General features: G+C 53.0%; 1 long non-coding RNA gene across 1 annotated transcript in view; it reads right to left on the bottom strand.

Annotated features, from left to right (window-relative positions):
• Window positions 1-6906: 6906 nt before the first annotated feature.
• LOC108387415 (uncharacterized) overlaps window positions 6907-26880 on the bottom strand; it is a 29545-nt gene continuing 9571 nt past the window's right edge. The window contains exons 4-5 of the long non-coding RNA XR_012129900.1: window positions 9430-9631; window positions 6907-7848 (exon numbers count right to left, since the gene is read on the bottom strand). This is a non-coding gene — a long non-coding RNA (uncharacterized lncRNA). The remainder of the gene's footprint in view (window positions 7849-9429; window positions 9632-26880) is intronic.

Consider the following 26880-nt stretch of genomic DNA (forward strand, 5'->3'; position numbering starts at 1 on the left):
CTGCCCACCCTCCGCAGGCCTGACCGGCCCCCAGGAAGCCCCTTTCCAGGCTCAGGCCACTGCCGCTTCTTGCTCCGCAGCGAGCTCCAGGGTGGGGCCAACGCCTCACACCCCCGGAGCCCCAGCTGAACGCACAGCGACCTCAGATGCTGCGCAGGGCGGCTGGGAGCACAGGTACGGGGCTGAGGTGAATCCTCCACCCAGACCTCCCACCTTGGAGCAGTCTTGGGGCTGGTGCCTGCACCAGGGGAGGGAGTGCATCCGGGACTGCGCCTCAAAACCTCGCTGCGCGCTCTTCAGGCCACACACTCAGCCCCCGTCTGACATGCGTTCCCAGGCCCAGGGCACCCGGAACCTACAGAGAAAGTGCTTCTGGTGGCATCCAAGAGCTGCAGGGCTCTGTCCTGAGGAGGAGCCAGGATTCCAGGGCTGTGTTCACGGGAAGGAAAGAAAGGAGGCAAAGAGACCCAAAGAAAAGAGGCCAGCCTCAGACAGCCGTGTGTGGTTTGTGAGATGGAGGGGTGAGGCTGTGAAAGGAAGGGGCTCTGGGGGCAGAGGAGACGCAGACGGTGGAAGAAAACTTCAGAAGTGTCATGGGGGAGGGGCCCGAAGACAAACGTTTCTCCCCCAAGCTGATAGCGTTTTCTTAAGTCTAGTGGCAATGCCCACTGGCCTAATGAGGGTCCAAGGTGGCTCTGGAAGGCCCTGGCCTCAGCAGCCCAGTTCAGCTCAGGCTCCCACACCTAGTCAAGGATCCTGGCTTTTCTCTACAGCCCCTCCCCCGATACCCTTTTGTGGAGATGAGAAAATCAATCAGGTGGAGGCAAAGGTGGGACACAGGCCCAGGTGGTCTCCCTCTTTATGCCCATTTGCACCTGTGGTAGCAGGCTAGGCCCAGGGCCAGGGGTACCATCACAGATGCAGCCCCTCCTCAAGATCACCCAAGCTTCCCACAGCCTGAACAGTGACTGGTCCTGTCCTCTTCCAAACCCTCCAGAGGAAGAGGAACCTGTTTCAGAAATCGCCCTCCCAGACACAGGTGCTCATCTCAAGCAAAGCCCTGCCAAGTGCGAGCAGGTGCCAGCCGCAGGCACCAGGGGATGTCTGTAGCACACCCTCCCGCCTCCCACCAGTGCCTGCATGGGTCCTGTGCCTGCTGCAGTCGGCATTCAAACACGGGAGGCTCCCCATCCCTCCCAGGTAAGGACCGCCATCCGAGGGGAATGGGAGCAGGACACAGCACAACCCTGGTGAGGGCAGCACCATCACCACGCTGACCAGGGCGCCAAAGGGCCCTCGGACAGGGAGAGGGTGCTGGCATCCCCCCGAACACCAGCCAGCCTCTCTGGATGATGCTGGCTACAGCTGACCCAAGTGTACTTTTTAGAACTAATTAATGCCGACATGGGAATGAAGGTCGATCCAGAGGCCACAAATTTCTCTATAGAAATAGAACATAAAAACCAGAGTCTGATCTGCCCAGAGGACGTCCTGGACGCTGCCAGGAGCATGTGCTTCCCCTGCCTCCCTCCCGGTGCCCCAGCTTTGTCTGGCATTGCTGTGGCCTGCCTGGCTCAGTGGCTGCCAGCCTGCCCACTGGGTGCACAGCCCAAGATGTGTGTCCTTGGCCTGCCATGGGGGCTTTCGAGTCTCGGCCAGCTCTGAGCTGTATGAGGCTGATGAGTCAACAAAGGGAGCCTGAACCACACGCCCGTCGCCCCACGTGCACACCCACCTGGGCAGCTCCTGCAGATCCCACCAACTCGCTGTGTTAGTTCAGAGCATGTCACAGTTGCCACCATTATGAACAGGCGGGATGTGGGAGCCTGCTCAGGGGAGCACGTATGTGTTAGGGGTGAGGATGTGGTCCTTTGCTTAGCTACATGACCTTCAACTTGTTCCTCATCCTTTCTGGACTTCTAATTCCTCATTTGTAAGATAGGGAAAATCATACCTTTCAGTTTCATTATGTAGAGAACATTAAAGTTTATGTAACTAAAGTGGCGCCTTAGTGTGAACATTCTGTGGACCAAGCATTTAGCTAAATACCCTTGTACATAGTATGTCACTATTCCACGCCCTGAGGACAGGGAAGGCACTGCCTTTACCTCTATGTCACATATGAGGAGCTCAGCATCTGTTCAGCATCATGCAGCTAAGAGGTGCTCAGGCTGGATGCAGACCCAGGCATTCTGACTCCAGACCCCACACTCTCAATCACTCTGTCCTGGTGCCATCCTGGCTGTCCAGCACCTGGAACAACACATGGTATATGGAAGGCTCTCTGCAAATGGTGGCCACGTCCCAAGCCTTCCTATGGTACCCGTACCTATTGTTTACAATGAACATAGGTGGGGACATGTAGGCTTATTAGTTTCCTATGGCTGAGAACAAATCACACCACAACTTAGAAGCTCACACACACACACGTTTATTATCTCAGTTTCTGTGGGTCAGGAGTCCTGGCACCACTGGGCTGCGTCCTCCACCTCCAGGTCTCATGAAGGTCTCTGCCATCCAGGTCAGGGCTACAGTCTCATCTGAAGCGGGACTGGGGCAGGATCCACTTCCCAACTCACATGACTGTTGGCAGAATTCAGCGCTTTGCAGGCTGCTGTACTGGAGGTCGCAGTTTCCCGCCAGCTGTCAGCTGGAGATCCCTCTTGGCACCTGGGGCACCACCGCCCCAAAAGGCAGCGCACAGCACAGCCACTTGCTTCTTCAAAGGCAGCCAGGGAGACGGTTTCCTGACCAAACAGCATTGTGATCTTATGTAATGCAATCACATTTATCCTGTAGGTCACTGGTCCCACCCACATTCAGGGGAGGGGACCACACAGGGCATGAACCCCAGCAGGCAGATACTCCCAAGAATCTGTTCACCATAAAGTGACACAGCAGCACACACATGTCCCCAGTTTATGCATTCAGGAGGAAAGGTTTCGGGCAGCTAAGCATTGGGTAGGTGCTCATTTATCTGTGATGTTGCTTAGCTGTATAGAAACACCCTGTAGATGAAGGTGGTGTCTGTTGTGGAGTCCCAGCATGGGCAGACCAGGACCAGAAACAACGAAGGTAATTTGCAATTATCAAGGCAATCAACCTGAGTCCAGAGCTCCATGGGCAGGACAATGTAAGTTTGACTCACTTTATCCCTGGCACCCAACAGTGATGGCACTAGTAAGTGCCCAGTGGCTCCCTGCCAAGTGAAAGGAAGAGATTGGCTGGAGTAGCAGGGGGCTACTGCAGGTGTGGAGAGGGCCAGCGAGAGAGAGAGGTAGGCAGGACTCCCTTCTCCCCCTATGCCTGTCCCATCATCATGAATGGCTGAATAAACGACCATCCAGGGAGCCAGCTATGCTTACCCAGCATCTGGCTGGTCTGTCCTGTTTGGGAAGGGACTATGTCTCCAGAAAATTAGGCTGCCGAGGCTGCTACTTGCATTACCATATTTTTAAGCCTCAGGTGAGGGTCAGCTCATCATTCTCCAAATTCTCCTGTTAATTTGCTGGTTTGACATGTCAGAGAAAAGGCTTGTCTCCAGAAAAGGCAAGGGAACTCAGGTTGAGGAGGGCAAGTAGGGGGTGGAATTTCCCCCCCTGGAGCCTAGACTAGCCTTCCAAGCCACAGCCCTTAGCTGTTAGAAAGAAAGAAAAGGCTTTTGTTCTAAGAGCCCTCTTTAATGGCAGGAAGGGCAGCCTTGTCAAAAGCCCAGGGTGGTAACACTTCTCTAACACAATATATGCTGGTGACAACGTCTAATGAAGACTTTTATGATACAAATGTAATTGTAAAAAAAAAAAAAGATTAAAAAATTGGTTTCAATGCTTTGTGATCCAAGAGTTCATTTGTTTCCTCATTCATGCACTAAATAAGCCCCTAATTAATCTTGAACCTTGAAGAAAGGAAAGCAGATTGCCATTTTCTCCATAAGGATGCACTTCACATTTTGGAAAGTTTGAAGAGGCTCTTAAGCAGTTTTCTTTAGTGGTTATTTTATCAGCATTTTAGAGAGGCTTCATTAGGCTGCCGAGGCTGCTAATTGCATTACCATATTTTTAAGCCTCATAGGTGAGGGTCTGGTCCATGGTTCTCCAAATTCTCCTGTTAATTAGCTGGTTTGACATGTCAGAGATCTGCTGCTCATTCTGTTCCTAGAGGAAGGGAAGCTGAGCCGCAGGCTGGTGCAGGCTCCTGCCAGCTGCCAGCCAGTGACCACGGAGGAGAGAGGCCGCCTCTCACACCAGCGGGGACCAAGCTGCTTTCTCTGCAGAAAACTTAGCTTCCAAAGTCACTGTGATGTCATCATTCCTAGGAAGGAGGAAAAAACTTCCAACTTTCCAGCCAAGAAAAGTAAAACAAAAGGAATATGTGTATGTGTGTGTGTATAAATGTGTGTGCAGATATATAAATGCATATGCATGATTATATAGGTGTGTATAGATAGATGCAAATACATGTATCCATGAATATATATGTGTACATAAGTGGATGTGAATCTATATGTGTGTGGATATGCATACATATATACATAGATGTACATATGTGTGTGTGAATAGATCAATATGAATGTATGTGCACATGGAGTCAGCAATGATGCTTATGCTTTGTCTGAATACCACCCCACTGTTTAAACACTCCAATGGAAATCTCATTCTCAAAGCCAGGCAGCCGGGCAGATGAAGGCTTGCACTGCAGCAGGGGCTGCGTGTTTTCATTTAATCCACTTCAACCTCGAGAGGAGCTGAACGGCATGTCCCCCGTCTCACAGGGCCGGGAGTGGATTCTCTGCAATCCTAGGTCACAGGTCTCAGAAGAGAAGGAGTCAAAACGGCAGCAAAGCCAGCCGGCTGATGCGCTGATGCACTTCTTGGCTGAATATTCTGCACAGGGGTCAGGAGCCCAAGAAGCGAACAAATCTGGGTCAAAACCCCAGTTCCAGGCACCCTCAAGCGGCACCTGAAGCCCCCCAAGCACCTATAAATAGACTGGTGATGTCCACCTGCAGAGAGAAGGTGGAATGAGATCAAAAAAGTGCAGCAGGAAACCCTGGCCTGGCCACAAGCTGATCACTGGGTGTGGGTCTGAGTGGGCAGCTGGGCACTGTGAGCAAGGCAGAGACCCCACATCCTCAGCAGGCCACTGCCTCACATAAACCCGGGTCTTACCAGCCACCACCACGTGGACACGTGGGATGGAGACAGTTCTGTCCTTTGGCTTGGAAACACCCCATTTCTCCTGCCCTGAACCTCATCCCCAAAGTTGAAATAGATGTTGCACAGGACCAGGATACTGGGGGGCAGTGAAATACTTTCACCTGGATGATCCATTGCTGGCTTCCCACAGTCTGCTTTTTTCTTTTTAATACCAGTGCCTGGGACCTAGTAGCCATTTTTGATTAATAGCCTCCTCCTCTCATGCCTTCCTTCCCCGTCCTCCCAACCCTGGGTCTCTCTATGCAGGTGCAGAATACTGGTGCTGGGTCGGGGGCAGCAGAGAGAGGTAACTGGGAGATGCCCTCCAGCTGGGGCCTCCTGCTCCCTGCTCTCTACCCCGGGGGCTGCCAGCAGCACCGGGAGAGGGCCTCGATCATTATGGCAGAGCCCAGGGAGGGAGGGCCGAGCTCCCGTGACGCTCTGTGTTCACGTAAGAACAAACGAGACGATCAGCCCCTCCCAGCCAGGAACACGGGCCTCCAGGCCAGCGCTCCCACGGGCCATCGGCATCTTTGTTAAGCACAAAATAAAGAGACTCCTCAGCTGGACCCAGGCTGCGCAGCAAGGGCCACATGGTCGGGCTACTCTGCCAAAGCAGGACGAGGACAGCAGGTGCCAGGGGTGTCTCCAGGGCAAGACCCAGCTGGCTGCGCCTGCCTGTGGCCAGCTCTCCAAAGCCCAGATGCTGTGAGTCATGCCCCATAACAAGCTGGCTGCTGCCCCTCCTCCAGCTGGGTGAGCTGGCAGAAGGGGTGCCGTCGGCAGTGGTTTTAGCCCTGGGGCTCTCTGGCTGGGTGTGCTTCTCTGATAGGTTGGCAGTATTGGGGAATAAGTGGAGGGCTGTCCAGATGCTCTGTAGGACCCCCTGTGTCCTTATCTTACAGGAGAGAGGCATGCGTGTGGGGTCACGATGGTGCTTGCACAGGATCTGGAAGGCAGGAAAGGGCATGGCTTCGAGCGCAGGTTTGGGAGCCTGGCAGATGTGGCCCCAAATGCCAACACTGCCACATCGCACCTGGGTGGCTTGGGCAGGTGATTCATCCTCCAGACACCTGTTTCTTTTCTGGCAAATCCAGCTGAAATGATCCCTACCTCTAGGTTGGCTGAAAGGTTGACTACCAGTAAGCAAAAATTTCCTGAGAACCTGTCACGTACCAGACATGGGGCGCCCAGTCTAGCTGAGGAGAGAGTCAGTGAACAGGTAAACCAACAAGTGTAAAAGAATAAATTGCGACAAGGGCCGTGAAGAGTGAGGCTGCCGTGAGTGAAAACAGGGTGGACAGACTCCCTGGTCTGGGGGTCAGGGACAGCCAGGAGCTAGAAATGAGAAGAAGCCAACCTGGCACAGGGGTGGGGAGAGAAGTCCAGGCCAAAGAGCCAGAAAGAGCCAGTGTTTTGGAAGAACAGAGAGTGGGCAGTGGGCCAGCACAGGTCACGGGGCTCCATCGGTGTGGTGCGGGACACCTGCCAGCAAAGTGCCTGGCAGTGACCACTCCCACTCCCACCCAGAGGGTCTCCCAGGAGAGCCGTGCCCGCTGGCGCAGAGCGTGGCCTTCCAGCCGGCAAATATGCACACTGACCACTGGAATGGCTGGGGCACAGAGAGGCCACCCGTGTGCCCACACTGCACACCTCATCCGATCCCAGGACTAGGCCACCAAGTCTTAGACTGCATGAGATGCCCAAAACCAGTTTTCTCTTCTCCCAGGAAGCCCTTTTCATTCTGATTTTTCTTTTCTTAGGAGAGCAAGGCAGAGGCTTTTATTTAGAGAAAAAGCAAGAGGCCAGAGTTCCTAGCTCAGGCCCGGAGGGGACAAGAGAGCTCTGGGGTGCTGCGTTGTCTAGGGGTTTTATAGGCAGTTGAGAGACAAAGGGCTAGGGATGCACACCTGCTAAGTGGTCCCAAAATGTTTATCTTGGAAGAGACATTAAGTTTCCAATTAGTCTTCCTGGTTATACAAGAATTTTACTGCTCTGATTTCCTCCCAGGATAGCAGCTTCCTGGTCTGGGAGCATATCACTCAAGACTGCCTGCTTTGCTCCCAAGGTGGGCTGTTACTGTCTGTTTGTTAAGAAACTTACTTTTTAACTAATTGGGTTTTAAGATGCAATCTTATTTTCAAGATGGAATCCTTCCTGTTTTTACTAGTTGTTTTGGGCTTGCTTGGTACATTGCCCAGGTTGCAAATCATTTGTTTAGGGCTGGGGGAAGAAAAGCAGCACCTGGGTAAACTCAGAAAAACAAGCTGGGCCCCCCAGCAGCCAAAGGAAATCCCCAATGGATTATCTTGCTTCGTGTTTTCTGGAGGTCCTCACCCTACTCTGTCTGAGCCCACGGTCCCTGTCTCATTCCCCCCTCTACAGATGGAGACCCAAGCTGCTGCTAGGGAGAGGGGGCGATGACCGCTCTGGCTGCTTGGTGCTGAGAGGGGGCGTAGTAAAGGGTGCAGCTATGTCTCCACCACTGGTCAGTTGAGAGGGCCTCGGAAGACCGGCACTTCAATCCTGGGTTCCATTTCCATCACCATTTGCAGCTTTATGGCTTCAAAAGGATTCAGAAACCCAGCCCCATGTCGTAGTAGGTCCACGGGACTTCTGGGCCTGACACAGCTTGGACTTGCCTTTGGAGGTCCTGGAATGAATCAGACACATTTTGTGAATAATTTGGAATATACACACAATACACAACTTTAATTATAGCACAGGTCCCACCCCGTACTGCTGTTAAGATGTCTAGTGCCATTCTATTTTGTATAACTGTTTGGTGCATTAGTTTAACTTTAGTACTAAGGCCTTTTGAGTAAAATTGGTTAAGATTTGATATACCAAATTACATCTTCTAAACCAAGAGATGGTATAAAAACAGAGGCTAGGTGATCATACCAATGAAAACCACTCCTAGTCCATCGATTTTGGAGGCTTGGGAAGTTTGCAGGTGTGGGATGTTCTCAACCCAACATCCTGCAGCCAAGGAGCAGTTCAGTTACTACACTTACTTAGTTCACTCATTTTCAATAACCATGCTAGATTACTTACAAAACCTTCACTAAACATGACAAAGCCACGCCTCTCTTTAAGCATTTTTTATTTTGAAAGATTTAAGCCAGGCTGTATTGCAGAAGAATAATTTATCTTGGGGAGTCTAGTTTAAAAACCTCCCAATTTTTGAGGATAATGATGAACCCAGTAAGTAGAAGAGATTTCCCATAAAAGGATTTAGAAAACCAGTTTTGTATTGGTAATAGTTCATGGGACTTTTGGCCATTTTCCTTCCTTGTGGCAAAATTTAGCAGCATGACCCTATTATATTGCATACTTTTCTCAGGAGCCAAGCCCCTCCATCAGAGAGTTTGTATTGAGGCCAGGCTTGTGCGCAGAAGATAAGACACTTTTTTCAGGGTCTGGGGATCAGATTGCTCCCAGTTCTTCAGAATGCATGCCAGAGGTGTGTCTGGCCTTAACCTTGAAGAGGAAGCTCCCATCCGGAAGAGAGAGAAAGAGAGGCGTGCGACAGCTGGTCGGCCTTTTCTGTGCGGGCATCCCCTCGCCTTGGAGCCTGGGTGACAGCGGTCATCACCTCCTCTGCCGGGCCTATGGGACTTAACCACTCCTTACTAACATGGCCTGCACCATGCCTTGATTTCCCTCTTGCCTTCCCACTCAGCAAGAGTCACCTGGGAGCTCTGGATTTAGTGGGACCTTACCAGTGTGCTCCTACTTTATGCCTTTTGGGAGTTCTAATCCAGACCCTAGTTTCTTCTGCACAGGCTTTAGCATAGTACATGCGGGATCATTCTTTGAGAGGCCCCTGCCTGTCCGATAAGTGCAGGAACTGTGTGACCTCTCATTGCTGGAACAGTGGTTGGTCAGAGTCACAAGCCTGTTCCCCTTCCCTGGGGCTGCAGAAAAGGAAATGCCGCACCCCAGGGTGACTGCCTTTACGGAAGAGAGGTCCACAGAATAGAGCCGTTTACATGTTGGGCTCAGTTTTCGGCTTGACTACTTCACAAACTTCATGTACGCTGAGAAAGTGGCACAGTCCCAAGAGGACTGCTTTGAATGGGGAGTAGGGGGACTTTTTCTAAGGCCAAAGATAAAATTCAGACAGAGGCTGCCGTGGACAGTTATAAAGGGGCAGTCTATACTCTGAAACACCAGTTTCTGTCACTGCCTGGGAATTACCCTACTAGTCAACCACTGTAAGAAATCTGACCTGTCAGACAGAGGTCGGGGGTCATCTGCGACTCTCGCATAGGCAGCAGCCTAGCTGGAGGTTCACTCAGCGTCATCAGATCAATAGTCCAGAGCCGAGATCCAAGGACCACTGTCTGCTAGTCCGGTCTGCTCTCGGAGTCCACAGATCAGAAGAGGAAAGTAGGAGATCCGCTCAGCCACTCCCCGACATTCCCATCCCTCTGGAGGTGGGGGATCAAGAAGTGACAGACACCAAGAAACTTTTCACTTGAGACTTAACACTGGTAGCTGATGCTAATTGTCTTTTAAGTGGCTAACGGGGTGCCCAGACACATTTTTATGAGATAAAAAGTACAGCATTTAGTTAAGAGTAAGAGCGAAGCGTAGATCTCCTACCTTGAGGTGCTGAGCATTGGGTTCTGTGAAATTGGTTAAGTTAGAGGCACACATAGAGCATGTAAAGAAAGTAAAGTGTGCCTTTGCCTCCCGCAGAGGCCAGGGTGGCCTGAAGCAGCAGGCTGGAAGCCAGAGAGACAGAGGGAGACACACTCCTCACGGACACCCGGTTGGGCTGTCGAGGTCTGATTCGAGACACGCGGGCCTTTGAGGAGCCGCTGAAGTGCAGCCTCAGCCTAGACTCTTGCAGGTGCCCATGGCCTACCTCAGTCCCTCGCATCCAAGAGATACCCCTAAAAGGGAATCCTGGCCTCGATTCAGGTGACATTCCCAGCTCCCAAGGGAGACGGGGGATCCACTGAGGGAGACACAGGGGACCCTGTCGCTCGAGACTTTGAGATCAGCAGCCGGGCTAGTCCCATTTAAGCAGCTGACGAGCGCCCGATGTTGTGTGCCATAGATGGCTTTCTTCTATAAAAAGAGTGAAAGAAAAAGGCAGGCTCAGATGCCAATACTTACCTCTGAAGTTATCCTGGACAAGCCCCCCAAAATGATGCCAGGGTTCTTGTTAGTGGAGCCGAAGAATGAACTTCGCAAACACTCAAGGTAGGAGAGCAAGGGAGAGGCTTTATTTAGAGAGAAAGCAGGAGGACAGAGCTCCTAGCTCAAGCCAGGAGGGGACAAGAGAGTCCCCTTCATTCTGATTTTTCTTATGGCTGACCTCACTAGAAACTCAGGCCAAGAGAAAACAGATCATATGAGACAGCCAGGAACCATCTCTGTCCGAGGCAGGCCTTCCATGTTCTCTCTTTCTCTCTCTTTTGCATGCTCACACACACACACACACAAGCACCAGCCAGGAGGAGGAAGCGGGTAAGGACTGCAGTCAGCTCTAAAGAACTGAAATAAATGACCCACCCACTTCCACGCTTGTGCAGCTCCTGCGTTCTTCTCCACCAAAGTCACTCTAACACACAAAGAAGTCGGTTGCAAATGCTCGTGGTACGGGGTTACACATGAAATGCACACACACATAGACACACATAGATCTGTCTCAGCCAGTGAAATGAGCCACTTATTGTCCTTAAGGTGTAGGTTTTTGTCCCACTTAGCAGAAAGGAACTCCAGGCCAGGTTACTAACCCAAGTAACACTGTTACTTTGCTGGGAAGACACCTGATAGCAGCAGTGGGTCTATCCTCCGAACGCACTGTTTCTTGTCAAGTGACACTTTTTGGCTTTTAGACTCAGCACCCCCACCCCTGCCCAAGAGCTGGGACTGTGTTCTAGGTCTGTGTCTCTGGGACCTAGCCCGATGTCTTACACAGGAGGTGCTCAATCAAGGTTCATCAAGTGCGTGTCCTCCCAACACCCAGGCTGGCAGAGAGAAGGATGTCCAAAAAAGGTCCCTGGGCCCCCTTCTGCACTCTCACCTACTTCTGTCCCCGTGCCTGACACCCTGCCCTGTGGCATCCTCACCTGCAGATGGAACACCCACTCAGACGTCACCTTTATTCCTCCACGTGGCAAAACTTCAAGACAGGAATGTAGGGAATAATCATGGATAGCCAACTTATCCCATTTTTCTCCTCATTTTGCCTGTGGCCAGAGCCAGCATCAGACCAAGGCCTGGGACACAGCCTGGGCTTGTGGGGGAACGGGCCAGCTTGGGAGCGGGCAGTGGGGAGGGACACGGGGAGCTCATGGTCACAGCGGGGACACTGGGTTGCGATGCAGAGGGTAAGACCTCGGGCAGTTGATGCCGGGGCTCCTGACCAGAAAGCCCACCAAGGAGGAAGGTAAGTGGAGAGCTGGGAGCTGGCCACATGTGGGTAGGATTTCACCCGGGAGGCTGAGCAAGAAACAAGAGGTCTGAAAGATTCCCTCTGGACGCTGAGATCCTTCTAGCTGCTCAGTTAAAGGACCCGAGACAAATGGTGTTCAAGGCTGGCTCTCAGCAAAGCTCTTGTTTTACACCTTCCGGTCTTCATTTGTCATGAATGCTTCTTGTGAAGCCAGGGCCAAAGCAAACAGGAGACCCCACTTCCTCAGCCACCCCTCCACCTCTGCCCCCACAGCCACACCACACGGACGCATCAGCTAGAAGTGCCCGAGCAGCCACCACGCCCGCCTCCTATCCCACCCGCCTCCCACCCCCATCTCCCACCAACACCCCACACCCCTCCACTGTCCATCCATCCCCTCATCCCCACCCCTACCCCACCTCTGGCCACTGTCACATGTTTGCGCCCTGCACACAGTCACTGAGTGCCATCTCTGTGCCAGGCATACTCAACCACCCAAGGTCCCCAGCCCATGGCCTTTCATCACCAGACAAGGTGGAGAAAGGGGAATTTGTCTGAGGCCCCACACAACTCTGTGCCTCTCTCTCCCTGACCCTACGCGCCTGTCGGGTTCTTGGACAGCTGCCAATGAATCCTAGGAAGACGGTTAGGCGTAGTGCAAATGAAGGTGTCATAGCTCAGGGGTCACAGCTCTGGCTGCCTTCACATGTCTGGGAGGGGCCCCAGCTTCCTGTCGTGGTTTAAAGGGTGCTAGGGATTCCAGCGCACACCTCTAGCACTAAAGACCGCTGGGGCGACCCTGTTAATGAATTTCCTCCCAAGCTGTGTCATCAGGACAGAATGAGGAATGAACTCCGGGCTTCCAGTGGCTCTGCACAGGGCAGGGCCTCCTGCTGAGAGGTAACCTCCCCACCCCTCTACAAAGCAAAGACAGGTGCTGAAGGGAGAAGACAGCAGCACCCTGCCTTCTGCGCATCTCCCGTTCCAGGCTCTTCCTCCTTCCCTCAGTGGTTCAGAGCTGGGGCAGCACCCAAAGCTAATTCTCTGAACCTGGGAATCATCTGAGGGCCACTGGGGACTGGCCAGCTTCTAACAGTGCCTCCCATGGGGTGGGAGGATTCCATGGCATGTTAAATGTAACCTGCCACCATCACCCTCCTGCTTGACCTGCCAGCCTTCCCCACACCTCTCTCTCCATCCCCAGCCATGAGCATGTTCACTTCCCACTGGCGTGTCAGCTCTAATAGCCACGTCCCCAGCAGGACACTGCCATATCCCAGCACCCAGCACGTAGGAGTGCTGTCCAGAGGAGGTGTGGGCACACAGGTAGAACCCGCCTCTGGAGGCACCGCCACCCACCAGGCTCCTCTAGCTGACACCAGGCACCGTCCCTTCCACCTCGATCTCACTTACCACGCTTGGGTGGGCACATCCCCCCCTGGTGGCTATACCTCCTCCTGCCTGGCACCCTGTAGCTCCCCCAGTCCCGCTCCAAACTGGGCTTTGAAGCCCCAGCACACTGGTTTGTCTTAATTTGCAGGAAGATATGCACATGTGATCATTTACTAATAATTGCATTTTCCCCAAATGATTTGCTTCTTAGAATACAAATTTGAACTGAGTCAAGGTTATTATCCCTCTGTTAAAGACATCCTCACTGGCTGCTTCCTATCCAGCATTCTTAGGGAACAGAGAAAGGGAGGCTGTAAGGCCACACCTGAGCAAGGGAGTGTAGTTCATGAGATGGTCACCTGTCACGTGGGATCTCTCTGTGTGTGCCTCAGTCAACACAGGAGAATAACAGTACCTGCCTGATGGAGTTGGTCTGAATACTAAATGAGTGGCTGCATATAAACTTGGAGCAGAGCTTGGCCCATTGTGTTATTGTTTTCATCATCCTCTTTATTATTTTCAATGTGCACAGCAATGGGGCGGGGGAGGAGGGTGCTGAGAACTGTGGTTCTGAATGGTAGTCAGCAATGGCTGTAAAGTTACACCTCTGGTCACTTCCCTCATAAAAATCTCTCCAAGGCTCCACGGTGCCCTCAGGCAGTCCTCGGAGATCCGATACCTGCTGGCCGTGAGGACGTCATTTTGCATCACGGACCCCCACCCATCCAGCTGCACCGTCTAGCTCCACTGGAAGCCATAGCCATCAGTCGGCACCAAGCGAGCCCTGAAGAGCGTTTAGTTCCTAAGTCTGTTCAAAGTGGCAGGATGAGTTGTACGGCTTCAGATCAGAACCCGCCTCAGGCCGAATCCTCCCGTTTAAGGGCAAAATGCAAATGATTAGTTTTGAAATTAACAGCAGCCAAGATGGCTTATCAGAATCAGGTTGCTCTTCTTTCCATATCAAATGCTGCCTGACGGTCGTGACGGTGTCTGCGGTATTTCCCCAACTGCCTTTTGTGTGTTATTACAGGTGCCTTATCTCCTTCGGTATTATTATTTTTTAGAGGATAAGATAGCAATATTAGCTCTACTCAGAATTATCAGCCTGCAGTTACAGCTCCCTGTACTTGGTATCCAAGTACTTGGGGGAGTTGGGGAACAGAAAATATAAGAGAAAGAAAACCAGCGTCAGAGCTAAGGAGTAAAATATTATCCTAATTAAGTATGGGGGAGGAGTTAACGTGCTAGGGTTAAAAAAATGTTTTCCTTTTGTTTATTTATTTATGTATGTATGTATGTATTGCAAATTGTGTTCTTGTGTGCTTCCTGGTGACTGATGTGATATGTTCTTGGCTTTCAGAGCAAGAAAAGTCGTCAGGGTTTCATTTGTTATGTTCATGCCGATAAAAGTAAGTTTCAGCAGCCAAAGCGAAGGTTGCTCACACTCTCCACACCCTCAGGGGAACCTGGCTGGTCGCACCCCCAGCGGGCAGGCAGAACAGATCCGGGGTAAGATACACTTTGGCTTTATTGATCACATAGCTTCTTCATTACTTCTGTGGGGTTGCAAATCAATAGACAGGCCCACAGAAGCATAATCGATTTTTTAAAGAAAATCGATTAAACAGATTATTTTTTACAGAATTGAGTTTGCATGGCTATTTTTTTTTTTTTTGGTCTGCAGTTTCTTTCTAAAGGCTGCCTTATGATGACCCAGTAGCAAACACTGGTTTAAAAGGTTGAATATGAAGGAAGAGCAGGTTCTCTGGGAAAAGCAGAAGCACCCAGTTCAGCCCCAAAGCCCCAGAAAGGCTTGCCAGGATAGCCTTGCTAGAAAGCAGGGACACCAGCCACCTTACCCAGGCCCCGGATAGTGTTACATGGGTAATACCTGTCAGTGCGCCTTCTCTCCAGCTCAAAGCATCAACTGAAACTTCTTAGAAAGCTCAGACTGACACCTGCATTTCCTCATTCTGAAAGCAGTAGGGGGCTCAGCAGGCCTAAAGGTGAAATACGGCCCGGCTGTGGCTGTCCAGATCGGCCAGTGTGGGGCGTGCTCGTCCCTCCCCAGAGGATGCCAAGGAGCAGCTGGAGCGAGCTCGGGGGCCTGGGCTCAGGCTCCTGAACACCGTCAGGAGGCCGCTGACGCTGGCAGCCCCAGCCAACCAGCCACACACATTTGGGCTCCTTTTTTTTTAGCTCACAGATTCATAGGCAAATCGCCACTGTCCCAGAGGCGCATGTGGGGGGTTAGACAGCGCCGCCCTTATAAACGGCCATAGCTCCCCAAATCCAGGTCCTGAGCAGGCGGGGGCTGGGACCGCTGATGTTCCCTTCACTTCAGTCTTCTAGTCTGTCTCCCTAGTCTGGCAACATCCTGGGCAACATCCATTATCCATTTAAAAAACTCTCCTTCCACTCTGGCAACTCAATGAAGAATGACTCAGACTGGCATGGTGACGTGGTGTGCAGCCCAGCAGGACAGCCAAGCTGAAAGCACTCCAGTACCACTGCACATGAGGAATTATATGTTCCTGATGGTGCATAATAAATAACAAAGCTGTAATTCCATAGGGGAGCTTGGTGATGACATTTACAAATCTCCCTTAGCTTTGTGCTTGTGGTTCATGTCATCAGCACCCCGGGATGGAATCTTAGCCTGAATTTATGTCCACTTCAGGGCTGTATGTTATTTAATACCATTTCCTTTCATCTGTCTCTTGCCATGGGCTTTTGGTGACTCGGGCATTCTATTTGGGCCTCTTGCCCTTCACACTCCACCCCAGGGCAGCAGGTACCATAGTCTGAGTACCTAGGTTGTTCACATCACCAAAGGGGCACAGTGCTTCCGCTCTGAGATTCTGAATTGAATCAGGAAAGCTAGTGGGGAGTATGAAGTCCCAATCCCTTTCTGCAGGACTGAGAGAGTCAGGAAGATCCCTAAACTAATCTAAAGCAACAGGCTAATCTGCCAGGAGGCCAACATCTGCCTGAAAACATTCAAGCGTCCACCTGTGTCTGGTTCCTTTGTCTCTCTGTCTCTGTGGAGATAGGGCTGGGGGGTACCCAAGGGTCTTGAAAGAACATGCCTCATTTAGGGAAAGAGGAGCATTGGGAAGCAGTGCAGAGTTGGAGGGCCAAATGGAGATTCATTCAGATCCAGTGATCCGGGGGAAATAACATAGAAGACCATGTTTTTGGTCCTGTTAGATTTCATGGTATATACTACGTGCCTCAGCAACATGGCTGATCACCATCAAAGGACCAGCTTGAAACCTTTGTGGATAAAATGAGAGTTCCTGTGGCCAGGATTCTCGTCTGGCCCTGGTCAACAAGCTCACTGCACACCTGTGGGCAATACATGGCTATTGACTCTATATAAAGAGCTCTGCCCAGTGCTCTGGGCACAACACAGTGGCAGGGCTGCAAGGCTGCAGGAGAGCAGAGCAGAGGCTGGAGCGGTGGCAGCGCCGAGGACGGAGGCCCAGAGGACGGCTGTGCAGGACCACTGTGCGGAACAGAGGGGCCCAGAGGCAAAGACCAGCTTGCTGCACACTGACTCGCTCTGAGTGAATGGGATTCTAGTGACTGACCTGCCACCAGGAAATAAAGTTGGGTATAACCCTTTCACCCCAAGAACGTTTTGCTGTCAATTTCTTTGGTCACATCAAATCCATAGCGAACTTGCCCGGGGCTGAAACCCACTGGCAAGACAACGTTCCATGTTTAGTTGTTCAGAAATTCAACTTGGAACCACAATAGACACTGAATTTCAAGACTTTGAGGAAAAATTAAGGGAAAAACAATAGCATTTGCCACAATAAAAAATATGAAAACAGAACATCTTTATATGTCATCTTTGGGACATTTATACTTGCAGAGCTGTAACTCCAGATGTTTACTTCTCAGAGACAGACCCAAAGGGACATTAACTCGTTTAATAAATGCTCACTGAGCCCTGCCACATGCCAGACACTCCTCCTAGGTAGCACCTAATTGACAGGAGAAGTGCCCACCCTCAAGGAGCATGCATTCTATTGGGTGAGACTTATAATAAACAAATACATAGAGATGCGATGTCAACTCCATGAGCTCGGGGTTTGTCTGTGAGTTCATCACTGAATCTCTAGTGTCTAGAGGATTGCCTGCACAGAGTAGGCCCTCAATAAATTATGGACCAGAGTGGGTCTATACTGTACACGTATATGTCTGTCAGGTGGTAATAATGTGTGCCACAAAGAACACTTCCTAAGAACAAATAATAAAGGCCATACATGGGTTGAGCTTAGACATCATTGACCCTGGAGCAGGACCAGATTTATAGCCCTACAAACAGCCTCAACCTGCCCTTCACACACCATTCAATCAAGCCCACAGACCAGACACAAGAAATATGCCCCCACACACACACATCCCTGACTTGCATCAAAATACAATCCCCCCTCCTCTGTGACAGAAGCTGTCTTCCACAAGCATTTTCTGCAGCACCAGGCCTCAGGCCTCATTTCATGCCCAGAGGGAGCAATTTTTAACCCCCCATCCATACAACAAAATGACTTTTGGTAATTGTGGTAGGCTGAATAATGCCCCCCACCCCCTGCCCCAAGTATCCCAGCCCCTAGAATCTGTGAATCTTACCTTATATGCCAAAAGGGAATTTGCAAACGTGATGAAGTTAAGGCCCTTGGCATGGAGAATGATCCTGGTTCCCCAGGTGGGCCCTAAAAGTAATGCCAGGGGTGCTTAAAAAAAAGCAAGGCTGAGGGGAAGTTGGGAGAGCAGACAGCTAGGTAGGGGCAAAAGCAGAGATCAGAGTGAGGGGCTTTGAAAACGGAGGAAGCAGCTGCAAGCCAAAGAATGCAGGTGGCCTCTAGAAGCCAGAAAAGGCAAGGCACGGGATCCTCCCTAGATCTGGAGGGAGTGGAGCCCTGCCAACAACTGATTTTGGCCAGGTGACACCAATTTCAGACTTTCGGCCTCCAGAACTGTAAGATAATGGATTTCTGTTGCAGTAAACCACCAACTTTGTGGTAATTTGTTGCAGCAGCCACAGGAAACACACACAGTAATAAAATGTGTAGCAGTCACTTTTCTTCATTTGTAACTTAAAACCATCATTTTAAAAGAATATGTTTCCGTCTTCAAAAGATCATAGCAAGTCATTAAAATATCTCACATATGAACTGAACTTCTACTTACCAGACATAAATGCTTCTCATCACAGTTCATACTGTTTCGCTGTTTTAACTTTAAACACAACTTAAAACTATCCAAAGTCAAACTGAATGACAGTTGAAGTCAGAGTTGTCTCTTCTTTGTTATAACCACTGTACTGTCATTCTTTATTTCTGATCTGCTGTTTATATGCAGGAAAATGCAATTCTGCAGGGGTCGGACTCAAATTGCCCTCAAAGTAATCTCAAAAGATTCCAAACAGTTGGGAACTTATTCCCCACGGGAACACGAGCAGCCCTCCACGGGGCCAGGGGCCAACAGCACCAGCTGGGGTTTTCCAAGCTGACCCCCACAAAGAAGGCTATGTTTATCACAGGCTCAGTAAGAAAAGCATGCTAATTTGAAGCTTACCTAGATATTAGCAAAACCCAACAAGAACAGCAATTGTTTAGAACTCAGACCAACACAAATAGTTTTCGGGACATGGCTGGGAATTGTGGGTACATGATGTTAATGAAAACCAGACCAACTTTTGCCAGGTTTATTGTTTTCAAATTTCCTACTAATGCTGATGCTGCATGTCCCCCTTCCCTGTACATGGGGCAGACAGCTCCCACTACCCACGCTCGGTCTGGCACTATTTCTCATGGCCCAGGAAAAAGGAAAGCAAGGACTTCTTCTGACTCCCCCGTACCCCAGGTGCAGTGGGACCCCCAGTACAGTGTCCATCAGAGAATGCAGTTCTGAGAAGCTAGAGGGCAGAGCTCTAGGAGTAGGGGAAGAAGGGAACTCTACAAAAGGCTCCCAGGACCCTGCTGAAGACCAGGAAGGGGGCTTCCCTCTGTGCTGGGCAGGCAGCTGGCAGGGATTTTCTGAAGCACCGATCTAGACAAAATTGGCACAGACTCCAAATGGGTCCCCTGTGTGGCCTTGTCTCTCATTTGGGAAACATTTCCCCTGGGACACCCCAGCCCCACTGAGCCTGGCCTCCCAGAGAGCCCTGCCCAGCCCTCCCCAGCCCTTGGCCTCTCTGACACTGGCCTTACCCTGATGGACACCCTCAAGCAGGAGCTTCCCCCACTGGGCTGGTGAGAGGCCAGTGATTGTTTCCCTAGCCAGGTGTCACCCCTGGTATGACTGGCCCTGCAAGCCGGGGGTTGGCCCAGATGTCTCTGGGCATGTGGCGGTGCCAGGCTGGTAGAGGAGTGAGGTCATTGGGTAGCAAAGAAGCAGCAGGAAGGGAAAAGCAGGCCCGGGTCTCAGACAGCCAAGCCACCCACCCAACACCGCCAGCCTCCCTCCCAGGTCACAGCCTCTGAGGTGAGGTAGTGGCTGGCCCTTGGCCACCATGACCCGCGCCCTTCCTCCCTGAGGCTCCTGGGGTACAGGTGGGCCCCTTGTGACCTGTGGGCTTTGGAGTCAGCGGGTCTGGATTCAAATGCTCCTTCTCGCTGGCTGTTTGCCCTCGGTATTGACATGCTGGGCAGGCGGGGCGGCTGTCGGTACCGGGTCTGAACCGGTACAGGGAGGACATCTGGCACAAGGTAAGCAGTCAGCCTCTGCATCCCACTTTCCTCTCCTGACTGACTCTTTATCATAACATCCAAATGGTAGGGCCCAGTGTCATTTGTCCTGAACAGCCCCCTGCCCCCAGCCCAGACGGGTCTTGCTGGCCCCGGCGAGGCAGCTTTGACAGCCTAACAGGAGCTGTTTGGAGAAGCAAGGATCGTTTGCCACAGTGCCGGTGGGGCAGGCTTTCAAGGGCTTCAAGAGCGCCACTCCAGGTGGCCGTGGGGAAGGCAGCCTGCTCTGGGTGGGACCGGAATGGGGACGAGGAGGAAACAGGAGCGGCCAGCTGGGTGGCAAATAGAGAGACGCAATCCCCACCCCATCAGCATGCAAATCACCCACTGCCCAGATGAATGACCCAGCAGGAAGGCGGCCAGGGCTCCCTGGGGGAGCGTTTGCCATTCCTACTCCCGACCAATGAGCTTCCCCATCCCTCCCTCCCACCCAGGGAGCTCAGTCCAACACAGGTGCCCAGAACAAATGGAGACATCTCTCTGACCTCCGCCTCCCGCGTCTGAACTTGAGCAGGGCCCACCTTGCACAGCCTTGGACGTGGGCTGTGCAGCACCGCACACAGGACAACGCTCCTCTGAGGCCAGGGGACAGGGCCCTTTGTCTCCTGGAGGAACAATGTGAAACTATAAGCCTCTTTTCTTTTGGCAGTCAGCTCTCTGGCTAATTGACACGTAGGTGTCCTACGCATGATTTTCCATGATGTCAGCAAGCCCAACAATATCTGGGGTTCACCTGGTGGGCCTGGCACCCAGTGGAGGAAGTGTGGGGCTGGGTTGCGTTCCAGCAAGAATTTGGGTAATGCTTGGCCCCCACAGCCCTGGTAATAAACAGCTGATGAAGGGATAGAAGGATCAATTAATTCTGGAGATTTTGAAATTGCCAGGAAGCCAGTCCAAATCACCCCACCCTTTCCTATGTGGGGCTCCTCATCTTGAGAGCAAAGAGTTGAGAACATCACACTGGGCAGGACTCAAATGCTGCCTGGGAGCAACTGCCAGGCTGTAATGATCTGCAAAGCAATAAAATGGGCTGTCACTCCCCCGTATCCTGCTCCACCCATCCATGTCCACAGGCGTCCAGTGCTGCAGACAACCTCCCACGGTGGTACATCCCACCCCTTCCCCGAGCTCAGAGCCTGGTCCACCGTGGGGGCTAACAGACATTTGCTAAATGACTTCATAAGCAACCAGAGAAAGCCTCTCGTAGGACCACACAGCACAGACTTAATTCTGGAAGGCGATAAAGCTCTGAGGTACAGTTAGGGGGTAACCCCACAACCGTTGTGCTAAAAGTAGACAGCCCCACTTTGGACCTATGGATAAAATGAGAGTTCCTGTGGCCGGGATTCTCACCTGGCTGTGGTTGACTAGCTCACTGCACACCTGTGGGCAATACATGGCTGTTGACTCTATATAAAGAGCTCCTCCCAGCTGGGCGCGACACCATGGCAGGGCTGCCAGGCTGCAGGAGAGCAGAGCAGAGGCTGGAGTGGTGGCAGCGCCGAGAACAGAGGCCCAGAGGACGACTGTGTGGGATGACTGTGCAGAGAGGCCCCGAGGACGGCTGTGCAGGCAGAGGGGCCCAGAGGCAGAGACCAGCCTGCTGCCTGCAGACTCGCTCTGAGTGAATGGGATTCTAGTGACTGACCTGCCACCAGGAAATAAAGTTGGGTATAACCCTTTCACCCCAAGAACATTTTGCTGTCAATTTCTTTGGTCACATTGAATCCATAGCAAACTTGCCCAGAGCTGAAACCCATTGGCAATACAGGCCCTTTATTCACTTGTTCTCTCATTGATTCATTCCTTCATTCATTCAAGCAATACTTATTAAGCACCCCCTCTGTGTCAGCACTGGACGATGCTCACTTTCACTGGGCCGTGGGTTGCCAAAAGTGGGATCCTTAACAGTGACCAGTGGGCTCTGCTGTCAATGGCTAGCCATGGCCAGGACGTCTCATGAGTACGAAGCTCTTGGTGAACCCAGGATATTGTTGGGTTCTGCTGACATCATGGAAAATCTTAGCAGCTCACACACAGGACATGCGCTTGTCAGTTAGCTACAAGCTCACACGCCAAAACAAAGGTTTGCGGTTTCACACTGCGCTTCCAGGAGACAACTGCAGTCTTGGCCAAGACCAGCATTGCCCTGGCCACCTCTTCAGTAGGGTCCTTCCTCCTCCAGATGGTAAGAGGCTAGAGGGACTGTCAGCTCTCACCCGAGCCCCCATCAGAACACTCGAGGCCAACTCTACCCACAGCCCCCTTACTACCAGGACCTGGGAAAACTACAGAAACGCAGATGTGATTCGATACAATTCAACGACACAGATTAGATCCCCACTATGCACGAGGTGCTATGTTAAATGCTACCAATGATACAAGGATGAAAAGACCTGGCCCCTTTTCTTCAGGGACTGGCAATGCAGGAGGAGACAGACACAGATGCAGGTGCCTATAATACGAGATGACAAGACTGTGTGGCTGCCTGAAAGGGAGACTGGTTATGGGTTCTGCTCGCAGAGTGCCCCCATCCCGGAGCCCGCGCTAACCCCTTGGCAGCAGGCTGTCAATCTCCCTCCCAACAGCTGCTGAGGCCCCGCTCTCTGCCTGCACATCCCGGGTGACGAGGTTGAGATCCAAGAGGCCAGGCTATTTCCTGAATCCTGCAGCTAGTGAGTCCGCTGACTATAACTGAGCTTAGTGCTTGTGACAGGTGGTTCCGCTGACCCAAGTTTGGGACATGGCAGGGCAGGTGATTCATTGTCTGATGGGCAAGGAAAGGACGGGTGAATAAAGCCTCCCAGTGAGGTTCAGGCTTTCCAGGAAATCTGGGGAGCCCTGGAAGTGGCCAACAGTCTGGGGGACAGATGAGGAATCAGGCGGGAAGGAGAGAGGAGGTGGGGAGCAATTTGTAGAGACAGTAAGGCCTGGAGGAGAGAAATGAGGGACAAGACAGGGAAGAGCAGGGGGTCAGGAGAGCAGGGGGTTGGGGGTAGAGGTGGGGGAAAGAGTGGGGGGGGAGCCAGAGGGGTGGGGGAGAGCGGGGGTGAGGGAGGGGGGTTGGGGGGTAGGAGGAGGGGGAAGGGGAGAGCAGGGCGCAGGCATCACCACTGGCACACAAGGGCTGTGAGCTCACAGATGATGAAGGTCATGGTGCAAGCAGGACGGCAAAAGAAAGGGAGCAGCCTGCTAGACCTTGGGGTGCGGTCAGGTGACAGTGGTGACTTCCTCAGAGGACAGAGGGCTGGGGGGGCAGCAGAGCCGCAGGGAGACTCTTCGGCCTAGCAGCAGCCATGGAAGCGTGCTGTCAGGGGGTGTCTTCCCAGCAGTGAGTGGGCGTGAGGAGCAGAGAGGAGATGAAGTCATGAGGCCAAGGGAGGCAGGGAGGCGCTGTGCACGCTGCCATCAGGGACATCTGGGCTTGCATGAATTCTAGGGGAAGGATCATGGCCCTTCCTAGAAAAAACTGAACGATGTGTTGGAACCTGGCAGCTCAGGATGAAAGGGGCCGGCAGGAGGCCGGGACAGGGAGGTAGAGGTGGACCAGGTGGAGCTCAGATGCAAAATGAGGCAAACACATCGCCCAGACGACTCGCACAGCCTCAGGAGACCCCCGCGGGCAGTGCAGCAACCCCCCTTCCTAGACAGCGTGCTCCCCAGACGGCACGCATGGCCTCGGGAGACCACATGCAATGCACCCCCACCCCCAATTCCAGCCCCATGCGTGCTTGCCCAGGCCGCACACTGCCCAGCGCTGGCCCAGCCACAGGGGTACAATGGCCGATAGGACAACCACAGCAGTGCCCTCTTGGAGCCAATACACGTGAGGGTTTAGCAGGGATGAGGAAAACTAAGCAGGGCATGGGAGAGGTGGGGCCAGGGGGCAGCAGGGTAGAAATTCGCCCTGAAGGCCTGCAGAGATGTCTCCTTTCTCCCCAAGGGAGTAACCCTCCTGAGCGGTCGGCTTTCCTGTCTCCCCTGGGCACTCAGGCTGGCAGGTGCACCCCTCCTAGTGGGGTTCTCAGGTGATCCCTCCATCTGGCTTGCCACTCAGGAGGCCCGGTGGGGTCCCCTCGTCCTCCCGCTGCCCCGCCAGTGGTCTGACCCCGCGGTTTTGTCTGAGCCTGTCCCCAGCGGGTGGCAGTGGGGCCCAGCGGGGTGGCCTGCGTCCCACTGATGACCCATTCTCTGATGCCGCTTCCCTCACTGCAGCTTTGGCAAAAGCAACCTCGAGAAGCAAAGCTCGTTCTCATTTCCAAGTTTAAAGAAGGAACAGGGATGGGATACTGACCTAGGGGAGGCTGGGCTCACGGGAGGCGGCTGGCCGGTCAGGGCCTGAGTACAGGGTTCTTGCAAGCACGCCGCGGCCACCATCCTTCCAGCTGGGCTTGGGCAGTCCCCAGGGAGGCTCAGTGACCTGCCTGCAGTCACACAGCTCCTGAGCACCCCAGGCTGACTGTCCTCAAAGTCCACTTCTAGCCAGTGCAGGGTACCCTGTTGGCTCTCTCAGGCAACCTCCGCTCTCTGCACATGCATCTATCCAACGGGCCTCTTCTGGAGGCCTCTGAGACCTGAAGCAGTTTTGGGGTTTGATGGTCTGTCCACTAGTGCCAGGAGTCTCTGCCCCACAGGATGATGAAATGGGGGGCTATGGGTAGGTTGCAGGGGAGCAGTCACTTCTGGCTGGAAGTATTGCGACCAGGAAGGAGGATGGGGTGAAGCCAAGCACCTGCCTTCCTCCTTCCCGGCCCCCCACCACTCTCCCTCACACCCATCCTGGGAGCTGGAGGTCTCTTCCGCATACCCTCACTGGCCTTCCCCAAAGCTGCTTTCTCCTCCACCTGTGCCCATCGTGAGCTTCCCAGGGTCCCCAAATGTCCAGGATGTCCCAAAGCCCTGAACTGCTAGGTGGGGTCAGCATTTCGTTTTTCACCTCCATTGAAATCAGGCTGGAGGCAGCCACTCAGGGCAGTCCCACTGTAATAGGGGCTGGCCTTCCTCGGCCTGGAAGGCAGGGGGCTTGTGCGGTGAGGCGAGGCAGTATTCTGAGCATGGTCAGCAGCTGTGGGAGCCAGATTTCTGGGCAGGCAGCCTGGCCGACAGGCACACCCCTTTCCTAGGAGCAGCCCCAGCTGAGGGCCTTTCAGCTTGTCAGCTGCAGGTTGGAGCTTAGACAAACCCACCCAGGGCTGAGGTGTCCTGGGCCACCGAGCCTCCTGGCACCCACTAAGGAGTCGCTGTTGCCTATGATGGGTATGACCCAAAGCAGAAGCCACAAACATGTCTCCAGGGCAGTAGAAGGGAACCAGGGACCAAGTATCACATTTTATGAAAGAAGGCTCTGGACCAGGAGCCCAGTTTGGAGGCTTCTCTACCCCCTCGCTGTTCTCAGCCCCCTGCCCTCCCTCTCTATCCCCAGAACCCTCCTTGGAACAAAGGGAGATCCCCGGGTGAAAGGTGAAGTCCCCTGCCTTGTCTCAGTCTCTTGTCAAATAAAGCAGGCCTAAGGGCCAGAATAAATGAAGGGCTTGGAATATATTCATTCCCTAGTCCCTAGATTTGAACCTTCCCACCATCCTCTGTTAGCGAGAGGGCCTGCCTGGCTCCCTCCTGCCTCCGCACCCCTCTTCCCCAGAGGCGTCCTGGCCCAGCTCTCTCCTTGGGGCCCCGTGCCTCACTCTGTTCTCTGGGCCTCCCGAAGTCTGTCTTCTTCCACACTGGACGGCTGTGGCCCGGCCTGGTGGAGATGATAATTACAGTGTTAGCCCAGTGGCCCGAAGAAAGATTGTGTTGGGTGGGGGGCTGAGAACAGGGGAAGAGGAAGGTTCTTTATTAAATGCAGATGTTTTTAAATTACTGTAATTAACTGGAATGGATACCACGAATCACAGGCATAAAAGCTAAATGGGCTTTTGTTTTAACTATTTGTCATATATTTAAAAGGATCGTTGGAGAATATAACGCGGAGATGTTCTTGTGCTCTTCCTGTTTGCTTTTGCCCGGGAATGGTTTTCTCTGAGCATGTGTGTGCGCACATGTGTGCCCTTGTGCGTGCTTGTCCCATCCTCTTTCTCTCTGTCCCTGCCTCTCACGTGCACCAGATACACGTGCTCAGCGGGTCCTGCCCGAATGGGCCTTGGCTAGAGAGGAGACGGGATCCCACCCAGAGACCACAGGGCAGGCAGCTCCTCAGAGGACCCAGAGGCTGCCCCGAGCAGTCTGTGTCTGATTGCCACGTGTAGGGGCGCATCCGTGGAGACTTCCTGCCCCAACCTGCTCCTTGTCTATGAAAAATGCAGGGGGACAGACTACTCTTCTTTTCTCCCCCAGGATGTTGGGCGTCTTTTCCACTTGAGCATGTTCTCTCCCAGTCTCAGAGCACTGGGAGGCGGGCAGGGTCACACAGTGACCGCGTGGGCAGAGGTGGGCAGAGGTGGTTCGAGAAGCTTCAGAAGGGCCCCGTGGCTGAATGCCTCCTCCCACCCTTCTCCCACAGCCCACAGGAGAGAACAGGAGAGCACAGGCAGGGACCTTGCAGAAGGAGCGGGTGAGAGGGGTCCCTCATATCTCTGGGCCAACCTGAACCCACCCACCCGCTTCGTGCTGGACCAAAATTGCCCCCACAGGCTTGGACCAACGTCAACCCTGTCCCTTTCCATGAGAAGCCGCCCTACATGCTCACATAGGCGACGGCTCTGCTGCTGGATGAAGCTGAGGCTCTGGGCCTGAGAGCGGGGCCCCCACCCCCACCCCCACCCCAGCTGCAGGAGCCCCCATCTGGGCCCACTGACCAGCAAGTTTCCCTTTATGCTCTCTTCCTGGCCTCCTCTCCAGCCCTGCCCCCTCTGCAGCCAGTGGGAAAGTGGGGGAAGGAGATGGGGTGAGGCTCCCTTGCCTGTGGGGGAGGCTGATGACGGAGATGTTCCTGGAAGACTCTGCTGCAGCTAGAAGCCTGCTACCCGCCCGGCCCTGGGCTCCAGTGTTGCACTTACGGTTGCACTTGAGCTACACCCTGAGTGCAGCTGGGGACCCAGCGCCCTGAGAACAAGGCCCAGAGGCACTCCCAGGCCCGGTCTCTCTGGCGTGTCACCTTCCAGCCCAGGCTTTTCCTTTTACT

This window comes from Manis javanica, chromosome 4, assembly GCF_040802235.1.
Source record: "Manis javanica isolate MJ-LG chromosome 4, MJ_LKY, whole genome shotgun sequence".
NCBI lineage: Eukaryota > Metazoa > Chordata > Mammalia > Pholidota > Manidae > Manis > Manis javanica.